The sequence below is a fragment of the Pyrus communis genome, chromosome 2 (genome assembly GCF_041283825.1).
Source record: "Pyrus communis isolate YQ-2024b chromosome 2, ASM4128382v1, whole genome shotgun sequence".
NCBI lineage: Eukaryota > Viridiplantae > Streptophyta > Magnoliopsida > Rosales > Rosaceae > Pyrus > Pyrus communis.
This window is the reverse complement of record NC_142566.1, coordinates 373,135-383,460: the sequence shown is the minus strand read 5'-3', so window position 1 is coordinate 383,460 and position 10,326 is coordinate 373,135.

Below are 10,326 nucleotides of genomic sequence, written 5' to 3'. Positions count from 1 at the left end.
AATAAAACAATTACATATGGCAATTCAGTGGCTTCAAACATCAAGGCTTGTGAAGGATCACTTTCCCCATGCTTATAAGAGAATTTCTTGTCTGTTAGGTCTTATTGGGTACTACAAATAATACTATCGTTAAACATAAGTGTCGATGTGAGACATAAAGTGTGTCTATAACAATTTATATAATAGAATCTCAACAAATCTTCAACTTACCTTGAACTCTCACCCATGATCTACATAAGAAATTCTCTCATTGCCTCCTGCAAAACGCCCCTGAAAGGACAATAAGGTGTGAACTGAGGTGGATTTTCACATAATTGATTTCATCTACTAGCAGCTTACCTGAGAGAGAGATATGTGAAGGTCTGCATGTGACAGTGCAATCCTATATCAGGTAAATATTAGCAAATTCTGCCATGTTATAATGTGGAGTGATCAAACGTTAATAGGAAATGTTATGAAAAATTGCGTCTTTGATTTAGTGTTAAGGTCCAGAATATAACTCGTTTCTTTGTTTCAAAGTACAGAGATCATTACACGAAAGTGAAATTTCAATGAAAACTGAGGCTGGTGCAATTTCTGTATGCAGAACTAGAAAATATTTGACGTGAGCTTGTGAAATAGATAGATTATTACTCCAAATATACACACGCACGTTCTATAATATATAGATGTGGTACAATAAATGGACAAACTAAAATGTGGAAAATCTGTCCTAGAGGAATTCTTCCTGTAAAGAATTAAAGAATTAGGGGACCTTCTTTGCCTTCTGCTGGGTTTCTCATGAAAATCCGAAAGTGAATCCAGGTGACCTTGAAGCTTCAGAGTTTTTCTCCTCACAGAACCTTATACTATATTGTCTTATAAGCAGACATTTGTCTTGCCTCGCTTGAACGTACACAAAGGAAGCAGTGTGGAAGAAAAAAAGTCAGCAAACTCACAAACTGAGTGTGATGCATGCTGTTAAATTTCAGGTAGACGGGCCATGGGTCCATTCCAACAACACCGATATTGTCCCCACTTGGCCACCTGCTCAATCCGTCAGATGTGGGGTTTTATTGCACAAGGCCTCAGTGTTAGTTAGAGTGGGGTAATTTTACTTAAAGGGCTTGTTATCAAGCCTTCTGGCTGACGTGGAACAGATGAATTCTAACACTCCCCCCCCCCCCCCCCCCGCGCACGGGAGACCCAATTTTATGGGTCACACGTGAAGTTTCACACATCGGCAACCACATGGAGCCAAGCCGAGGCTCACCCATTCGCGGGGGGCCAATGGGGACCCACCCATTCACGTGGCATCTCTTGGCCTACGTGGAGTCAAGTCGGGGCTCCCCCATTCGCGTGGGGTCAAAGGGGACCCACCCGTTCACATTGCAGTACGAGCCTGTCCCCTGGCTCTGATACCATGTTAAATTTTAGGTAGATGGGCCATGGACGCACTCCAACAACATCAATACTGTCCCCACTTGGCCACTTGCTCAATCCGTCAGGTGTGGAGTTTTATTGCCCAAGGTCTTAGTGTTAGTTAGAGTGGGGTAATTCTATTTAAAGGGCTTGTTCTCAAGCTTTCTAGCTGATATGGGACAGATGAATTCTAACACATGCTGAGGATGCTCTTAAATCCCCGATGATCCAAAGGACCATCATTGCCCTCGAGAACAACCACTTTTCAGAGGGCTCAAATTCAAGGAATTTACTGAGATATTCCAATTTTTCGATGAAATGGGTCCATTTCAGAGTAAACATCATGCTGGAAATCTTCAGAATTGAATCACATGTGCGGATAAGTATTAGTGGCATTGCATATACACTCTGGAATGGGATACTTTGTGACATCTTTTCCAACTCTACTCCTCCTGATGTCTGGCTGTCCTAAGGAATCTCTGTGCAAAATATTTTCAGTAAGATGATTACGCACCACAAAAAACATGAGAACATATATGGTTTGCAGCGTACGTGAAATCTGATCAGAGTTTTGGCATCAAGAAGGCACATGCATCGAAGAGCAGTAAGCAAAAAGAAGCAGTTGCACTGCAAAAGTTCACAAAAAATACTTTAATAATCATGTTCCCTTTTTGTTTATATGAATGAACTTCCTAGCGAGCTCAATTTTTCATCATTGCATTATATTTGAGTGGTCGACCTGATTGAAATATGATATATATTTAATTGAATGGTGTTATTTTATTGAATGAACTTCCGAACTAATCCGTTGAAACCATGGATGGTGGCTTGTTTAAAGCCGTACAAGGATTTATGTCGACTTCGAATCTTCGTACAGCCTTAAATAAGTCCTTTGATAATAATCAACAATTAATGACAAATGTACATACATACAAATATATATACACACACACATGCATACATACATACATACATACATACATACATACATACATACAAATGTGCTAATATACATACATGCTTACATACATACATACGAATATGCTAATAAATAATAAATTGAAGCTAAGTATTTGGCCGACTATGAATAAAAGAAACTATTATTAAACAAATAAAATAATGATCGAGGCTTACGTTTCATCAATATCCTTTAAACAGAATTTCGTCCCTACTTTGTGCTTGTAATTCGATAGACGTCTGCTTCACAAGGATTCGACGATCGAAGTCAAGATTCTAGTACCAGAAAACTTGACTACTGGCGAATATCTTTGTAGTTCTCTCAAGAAGATAGTATTTGGTAAAATTCGTAGGAAGAATGATTTCTAAGTTCTAAATGCAATGCAAATGGATGTATATATAATGTATATATGCTTGTTAGCAACATGTATGAATTTGGGATGCATCTTCTAGGAGGCATGTGCTCAGAAGGGTGTGTTGCTCTTTATACTTTCTTTCATCGTCTCAGACTTCATCTCAAATGATGAGTTTGTTGATTTAAAAAATAAACAATTAAATCTGAAATTAATAAAATAATTCATTATTGAATTTAATTTTAGAGGTTGAGCCTCAAGACCCATCTTTCCAATCACTTGGTAAGAGGAACAAAATGTTATAAAGTGTGAGAAGCTTTGTGGTGGTGAGCAGCTTTTGGTGGTGAGTAATGTGGGACAATGTGTCACATCCCAGTCCGGGCGGGACCACTTCCCAGGCCTGACTTCATCAATTTTTCTGTTAATTTCTCTATTAAATGCTGACGTGACTAGAAACGGAACCCACTCACTAATCCTACTAGATTAAAAAAAATAAATATATTTTTAATAATTAAATATTAAAAAATAAAATAAAATAAAATAAAATAGCCTAAGGAATCCGGCCTTCCCTTTCCTCCACCGGCACCAACCCTTTTTCTTTTTCTCTTCGACAGCCACCAAACCCTTCCCCATCCCCCCAACCTTCCTCCACCACCCTCTCTCTCTTCTCTCTTTGGGATGCGGTCTCCCTTCTCCGTCCTTCTCCTCACTTGCACTCGTCCTTCCCTCATCACCACCTCCGAACTCGACCCATCCCTCCCTTAGTCCCTCCATACCCAACCTTCATTCACCACCCCACTAAAGAAACCAAAAAAACCAAGCCCACACCCAGATCCCACACAAAAAAAAAAAAAAAAAATAAAAACCAAATCCACACCTAGATCCCTCTCCCTTCCTACACATCCATCACCCTCCTACACACCCAAATCCTCAATTCCCTCCCCACATTTCGATGCAACTCGTTGTCGCCACCCTGGGCTTCTAACCTCACCGCCTCCTTGCGCCAGCTCGTGCACAATTACACCTGGGACCCTGTGGGAAGGAGAAAGATGGCAAGTTGGTGAATGTTGGCCTCGACGCCGATGGTTGTAGAGAGAAGAGGGAGTTAGAGTGGGTGAGAGATGTGGGAGAAGATAAAGAGAAGAGAGAGAGAGAAGGGTTGGCGCGGATATGAGAAAGGAAGGCCCGCATCCCTAGGCATTTTTTTATTTGTTTAGCTTTTTAATTTTTAATTTTTTTAATTTTTGAATATTTAATTATTAAAAATATATTTTATTATTTTTTAATCTAGTTAGATTAGTGAGTGGGTCCCGTCTCTGGCCATGTCAGCTTTAACAGAGAAATTAACAGAAAAACTGACGAAGGTCTGACATTGGCACAAATTCGTAAGATGAGGTATAATATTGTTACTTTGAAAAGATGAAGTATGATTGTGTCATTCAACTTATAATTAAAGTAGTTTTGTGTAATTTACTGTTATTATTATTATCTCAAGTAGACATAATTATACATATTTTGTTTAATTATTCCAGTGTTATTGAATGGAACAATTCATAAAATAATTGCGTGTCGTCTCATCGGTGGGATACAGACGATTCTTGTCATAATAATTGAATCCAACTCATGAGTCGTTGGACGCTCCGCATCATGTCGATGGTGGTGAGGTGATCGGTTGTCGTGATGGAACTTTGATTGTCATGCACAGCAGGCATTTCTTTCTTTATGTGCCTTATCAAGAAAATCAGAGCTAAATGATCCAAATTACTATATATGATTTGATGTACACATCACACCTTCAAGATTCAATCCGGATGCCTTGTCAATTTATCATTGCTACCACATGCATTTTTTTATAATTGACTTTTCGTGAGCAAAGAAGTAAACGAAAATTACTGGAAATGATTTGAAAATTTTAAATTTTAATTAAAATAATAAAAATGTGTTTTAGGTGAATAATACCAAGAATGACTTTTTAGAATAAAAATATTTTTTTTGTTAAAAGTGAATAATACCGAGAATGTTTTGTTAAAACTCGCTAGAAACAATCCAAAAGTTGTTTAAAGATAAGCCAGCTTAAACAAAAAACATTTAAGTTTTGTACAAGATGTTGAAATGATTAATTTGGAAAGGGATATTCGCCGGATCCTAAGAATCTTATGATCGTAATCGTTCATTGTTCATCGTATATCATGCAGTCAATTTTCGTTAGATATTATTTATATTTAATTTTAAAATTTAAAAAGAATGAAAAGGATAGGGCAATGCATCGGTGGCAATATCCAGATTTGACAACTGCAATTTCTGCTAGCCGAAAACAATGAAATGGTCAATGCAAACATTACAGACAGATTAAAAAGCAAAAATTGAAGCCAAGGAAAAACTTGAAAACCCACAAAAAACCGAAATCTTATAGGAGTCCTATCTTTCCATCGTTTTCCTTCTTCAAAATAAAAACAGTAAACTCTAATTTGAGTGCCTACACATATACATCGGATAAAAATGGAGAAAAAAATATCCAGAACAGCGGCAGAGATAATAAAAATGATAAAAAAAAACCATAAATATTTTCAATCAAAAGTATAAGAATTAAACTCACTGGAAGCTCTGTAACCAGTTGCAAGTGGCTGCACCCTCGTTAGTGACCAATTGCAAAGTGGCCTTTTTGCCCAACTTTGTAACCAATTGGTATAAATTCGTAAGATGAGGTATAACATTGTTACTTTTAAAAGATGAAGTATGATTGTGTCGTTCAACTTATAATTAAAGTAGTTTTGTGTAATTTACTGTTATTATTATTATCTCAAGTAGACATAATTATACATATTTTGTTTAATTATTCCAGTGTTATTGAATGTAACAATTCACCAAATAATTGCGTGTCGTCTCATCGGTGGAATACAGACGATTCTTGTCATAATAATTGAATCCAACTCATGAGTCGTTGGACGCTCCGCATCATGTCGATGGTGGTGAGGTGATCGGTTGTCGTGATGGAACTTTGATTGTCATGCACAGCAGGCATTTCTTTCTTTATGTGCCTTATCAAGAAAATCAGAGCTAAATGACCCAAATTACTATATATGATTTGATGTACACATTACACCTTCAAGATTCAATCCGGATGCCTTGTCAATTTATCATTGCTACCACATGCATTTTTTTATAATTGACTTTTCGGTGGCAATATCCAGATTTGACAACTGCAATTTCTGCTAGCCGAAAACAATGAAATGGTCAATGCAAACATTACAGACAGATTCAAAAACAAAAATTGAAGCCAAGGAAAAACTTGAAAACCCACAAAAAACCGAAATCTTATAGGAGTCCTATCTTTCCATCGTTTTCCTTCTTCAAAATAAAAACAGTAAACTCTAATTTGAGTGCCTACACATATACATCGGATAAAAATGGAGAAAAAATATCCAGAACAGCGGCAGAGATAACAAAAATGATAAAAAAAAACCACAAATATTTTCAATCAAAAGTATAAGAATTAAACTCACAGGAAGCTCTGTAACCAGTTGCAAGTGGCTGCACCCTCGTTGGTGACCAATTGCAAAGTGGCCTTTTTGCCCAGCTTTGTAACCAATTGTAAAGTCGTCTTTTTGCCCAGTTCACATTAAATTTCATTTCAGTTATTTTCATAGAAAAACTAACGAAAAATAATTGAAAACTTTGAGTTTTAATGATAAGGACAAAATAAAAGGTAAAGTAAATAATACCAGAATTAACTTTTTAGTGTAAAAATATGATTTTTCCTTAAAATGAACAGTATCAAGAGTTTTTCGTTAAAGTTCCATATTTTCATTCGTATGTAAATATATTTGAATCGTTGATTGCTATATGAATTCTACAAAGCTACGAATGGAAGTTGGAGCTTTGGGAAGTTGATGTGGCATAATCGTCATATACCAATTGATTCATAAATCGTGACTATCCATCCAAACGAAAGCATCTATGTAAACTGCGGTATGGTAGATTTTTTATGTTCTCCAAATTCATTATCTGCAAAATATGCATCTGTCGAACAACATAAGTCTAACTATACAACATTATCTTAACGGGGAAAAAAAACTACAAAATTTGAACTTCGATCTAATAGTTATTCATTAATTTCTTTATATCATTTGAATAAGAAATTATTGCATAAAATGAATGAATCTAGTTCACCACATTAGTAATCGATTCTAATTTGGTCAACATGATCGAATATGTGTGTGTGTGTATATCTATATGTATATATATGTGGCCATTGTATGCAAAGCCCTAACAGACCATCGTTCGCTTCCCATGTTTGTAGGGTACATGGTTCCCCTTCAAGCATTCTGGCCAACAGCTATGGTGGTCCATTAGACAAATTGGATGGCTTTAGTACATCGTCGATCTCTAGCCTTATATCAACATTGTGGAGTGCGGAACCTTTATCCCAGAAAACCTCAATATGCAGATGAGATATAACATTTGAATCAAGCAATTCACAGATACAAAAATTACTTATAAAATAATTTTGAAAGTAAGTAAAAAAAATCTGTTGTATGCCTATTACTTTCGCCGGACCCAAAAAAGGTGGGAAAGGCCTGAAATTGGCCAGAAAAAACTCGCATCTTCGTCGGAAAGCCCATCGCAAACTGGGCTTGTTGAACTCTTCGATAGAGGGGTAAATTCGAACATGCAAAGCTCGAATGTTGCTGTTAGGACTGATAGACCTCAAATGTTTGTTGGTTCTCGGATATATATCTTTCCTCCAGTTTGTTGTAATCTTTACATTTTGAAAAGCCTTGTAAATAGGGATTGCTTTCCCTGATGTAATCTAAAATGCAATATAAATACATGCAGTCTCTCGTTAAGGGGACATGCAATTAACGTGAACTCTTGAGCATTCTTAAGTTTTACAAGGACTCTCTTGAGTCCGGGGAGAACTGCGAGAGGGAAGAGAGAGAAGGGATAAGGAAGAATTTAAAATAATAATAATAATAAAAAAATTAACAGTGCATATGCGATCCAGGGCCATCATTGGAATATGGAAAAAACTGTGCACCCAGAACATAAGAAATACCTGCATAAAAGTATTAACACAAATGAATTATCTCATTTGAAGCTCATATCATGCGCAGCAAGCCAAAACAAACAATTTGAAGTCAGACCAACCAAAACAAACAAATGTCAGTCACCATGGAAGATTATCACAAAATCGCAGGACCCAGACAATCTGAATAGAGTGGGTTCTACGGGGTGGAAGAAAGCACAAAAGCTATTGCCACGGTGGAGCAAATCGGGGAAGGCAGGGTAGAGAAAACTTTGAGTTTTCGGGATTGAGTTTTCGGGCTAACGTGGAGCAAACTTTGAGTTTCAGAGAGTAAGATGCCGATTTTTGAGTTACAAGGAGCAAAATAAAATTAAAATCAAGTACCAAAGAACATAGCTAAAAATAAGCCTAAAATTAATTTGACAATATTATAAGTAAGTTAAATAATACAAGTCTTTATAAACAAATGCAAAATTCTCTCTCCCTAGTCCCTAATGTGAAATTTTACTCTTGAACAATCTTGCAACATGAGTAAGGGCTGGTTTGGTATTGCTGTACTTTGAAAAAAAAACTGTTTCTACTATGCTGTGAGAATAAGCAGCTGTGAAATAAAGCAGCAGAGTGTTCGGTAAACTTTTTTTTGTAAAAGTGCTTTTGAAAAAAAAAAAACAGTATTATAGTGTTTGGTAAACTTTTATGTAAAACAGATGTAAAAAAAAGCCGGTTTTTCAAAGCTGGGTTTTGCAACTTCTTGTTTTTGGCTTTTTCACCCAAAACTGTGAAAAAAAGTTGAAGCTGAATGTTTATCAAACACAAAAATAGCTCCCAGCTTTTTTTGATACCAGCTTTTTTCAGAATCACCTCAATACCAAACCAGGCCTAAGAGTAGACCCGACTTCTCTGTCCTCCCAATTCTTATACACTTTCATTCCCTTCTATTTTGTCCAGTCACGGTTAAGTCACGTCAACATTTTATACTTATTTTTTTATAGAGATAATAAGATAAAAAGTAATAGTGTCATAAAATGTTGACGTAACTTAACCGTAACTGCACAAATAAGAAGGCATTAAAGTATACGAGAACTAAGAAGGCAAATAAACCAGGTCCAGGAAGAGTAGCCATCTGCTTACGCTGTAAAGTGATTTATCTGATGTTGAAACTAGGGTGAAAACATGCGAGCATGATCATGACAGCTATTCCGATGACTGAATTGGAGGGAAATAGGACGCTATGTTTGAGGTGACATGTACAGAGAAAATACATGAAAACTGCAAAGTTTTACTCCACCGTTGCTTTCCAAATTTAGCTAGCTAGCTTATCCATTTCACCGATCGAATTGTTGCATCACCGTCATCAACACACGCACACTCTGAAATTTTGTCCTTGTGAGTTCAGAACAGAGGATGAATATCTTATCAGTTAGCAAATTTTTTATTTAAAGTGATATTTGTTAACTTTTTTGATAAAAATATTATTTTATTATATTTTTTAAAAAGATTATATTCACATCTCAAATTACTTTTCTCAAATTTTTTTAATTTTTTAATATTTCTCTATTGAGTGCTAGTTGTGTGTCAAAAAATATTAAAAAAATAAAAAAGTGTGGAGAAGGTAATTTGAAGTGAGTAAAACTGCAAATATAATCTCTCTTTTTCATATTATATTTGAATCACTTAACTAATAAAGATAGGTCTCATATGTGTTTTTGAGTCTTACATTTTTTAGACATGAGATTCACAAATATAACATTATTCCTACATTTGTCATTTGTACATTACACTTCAGGCAAATCTTAGCTATTCAATTTATCAAATAAAGTGAATCAGTTTACGTCTTATTAGAACAAATACATGTTTGCACCTTAGCACTAATATCTATCTGGGGTCTACTTTTTCGCTGTCGTCCCAACTTCTGTTCCCGCAAATTGAGCGAAAACTTCAATTGCTTTTCATAAATGGATTGAGAATTCAATTCCAAAAGTTAATATAAGTAAGAAAATGGGTGCCTTTTCCTCCGATTTTGTTAATCATTTTTTGTTCTCCTACTGGATCCCAGTGAAAGACACAATTAGTAGGATTAACTGATATTAGTCAACCTTTCACCCATCCATCATAAGAAACCTCACAGCATCCATGTGAAGTTCTCTTTGTGATCTTACGGAAGAGGGGAGAAGACGGCAAGAGAGATGGGTGAGGAGAAAGGCATAGAGACGCAGAGTGATATGGTGTGAAGGCGATGTCAATATAAATCCGATGTGGATGGATTAGATTAATCAAATGATCAAGATTAGTCTAAATTCACGCAAATGCACCAATAATAAATGTAGAGACTCGAGATTCGTAGATGAGCTCATTCTCTATTTGCAAATAATGTATCTTCACCGTAGAAATTTCATAATCAATCGGAACTGTTCAATTTCTTAATTTTCTTTTGTAGATTATCCTTACAAAAAAATTAATCGAATCAATAATTGTTTAGTCCTCCAATAAATGGATGATTCGTCGTTAATATGTTATATAATGTTGATTTACTTGATACATTTGAATAATTAAACGATCACCGATTCAAATAGCTTTTTGTAAGAATAA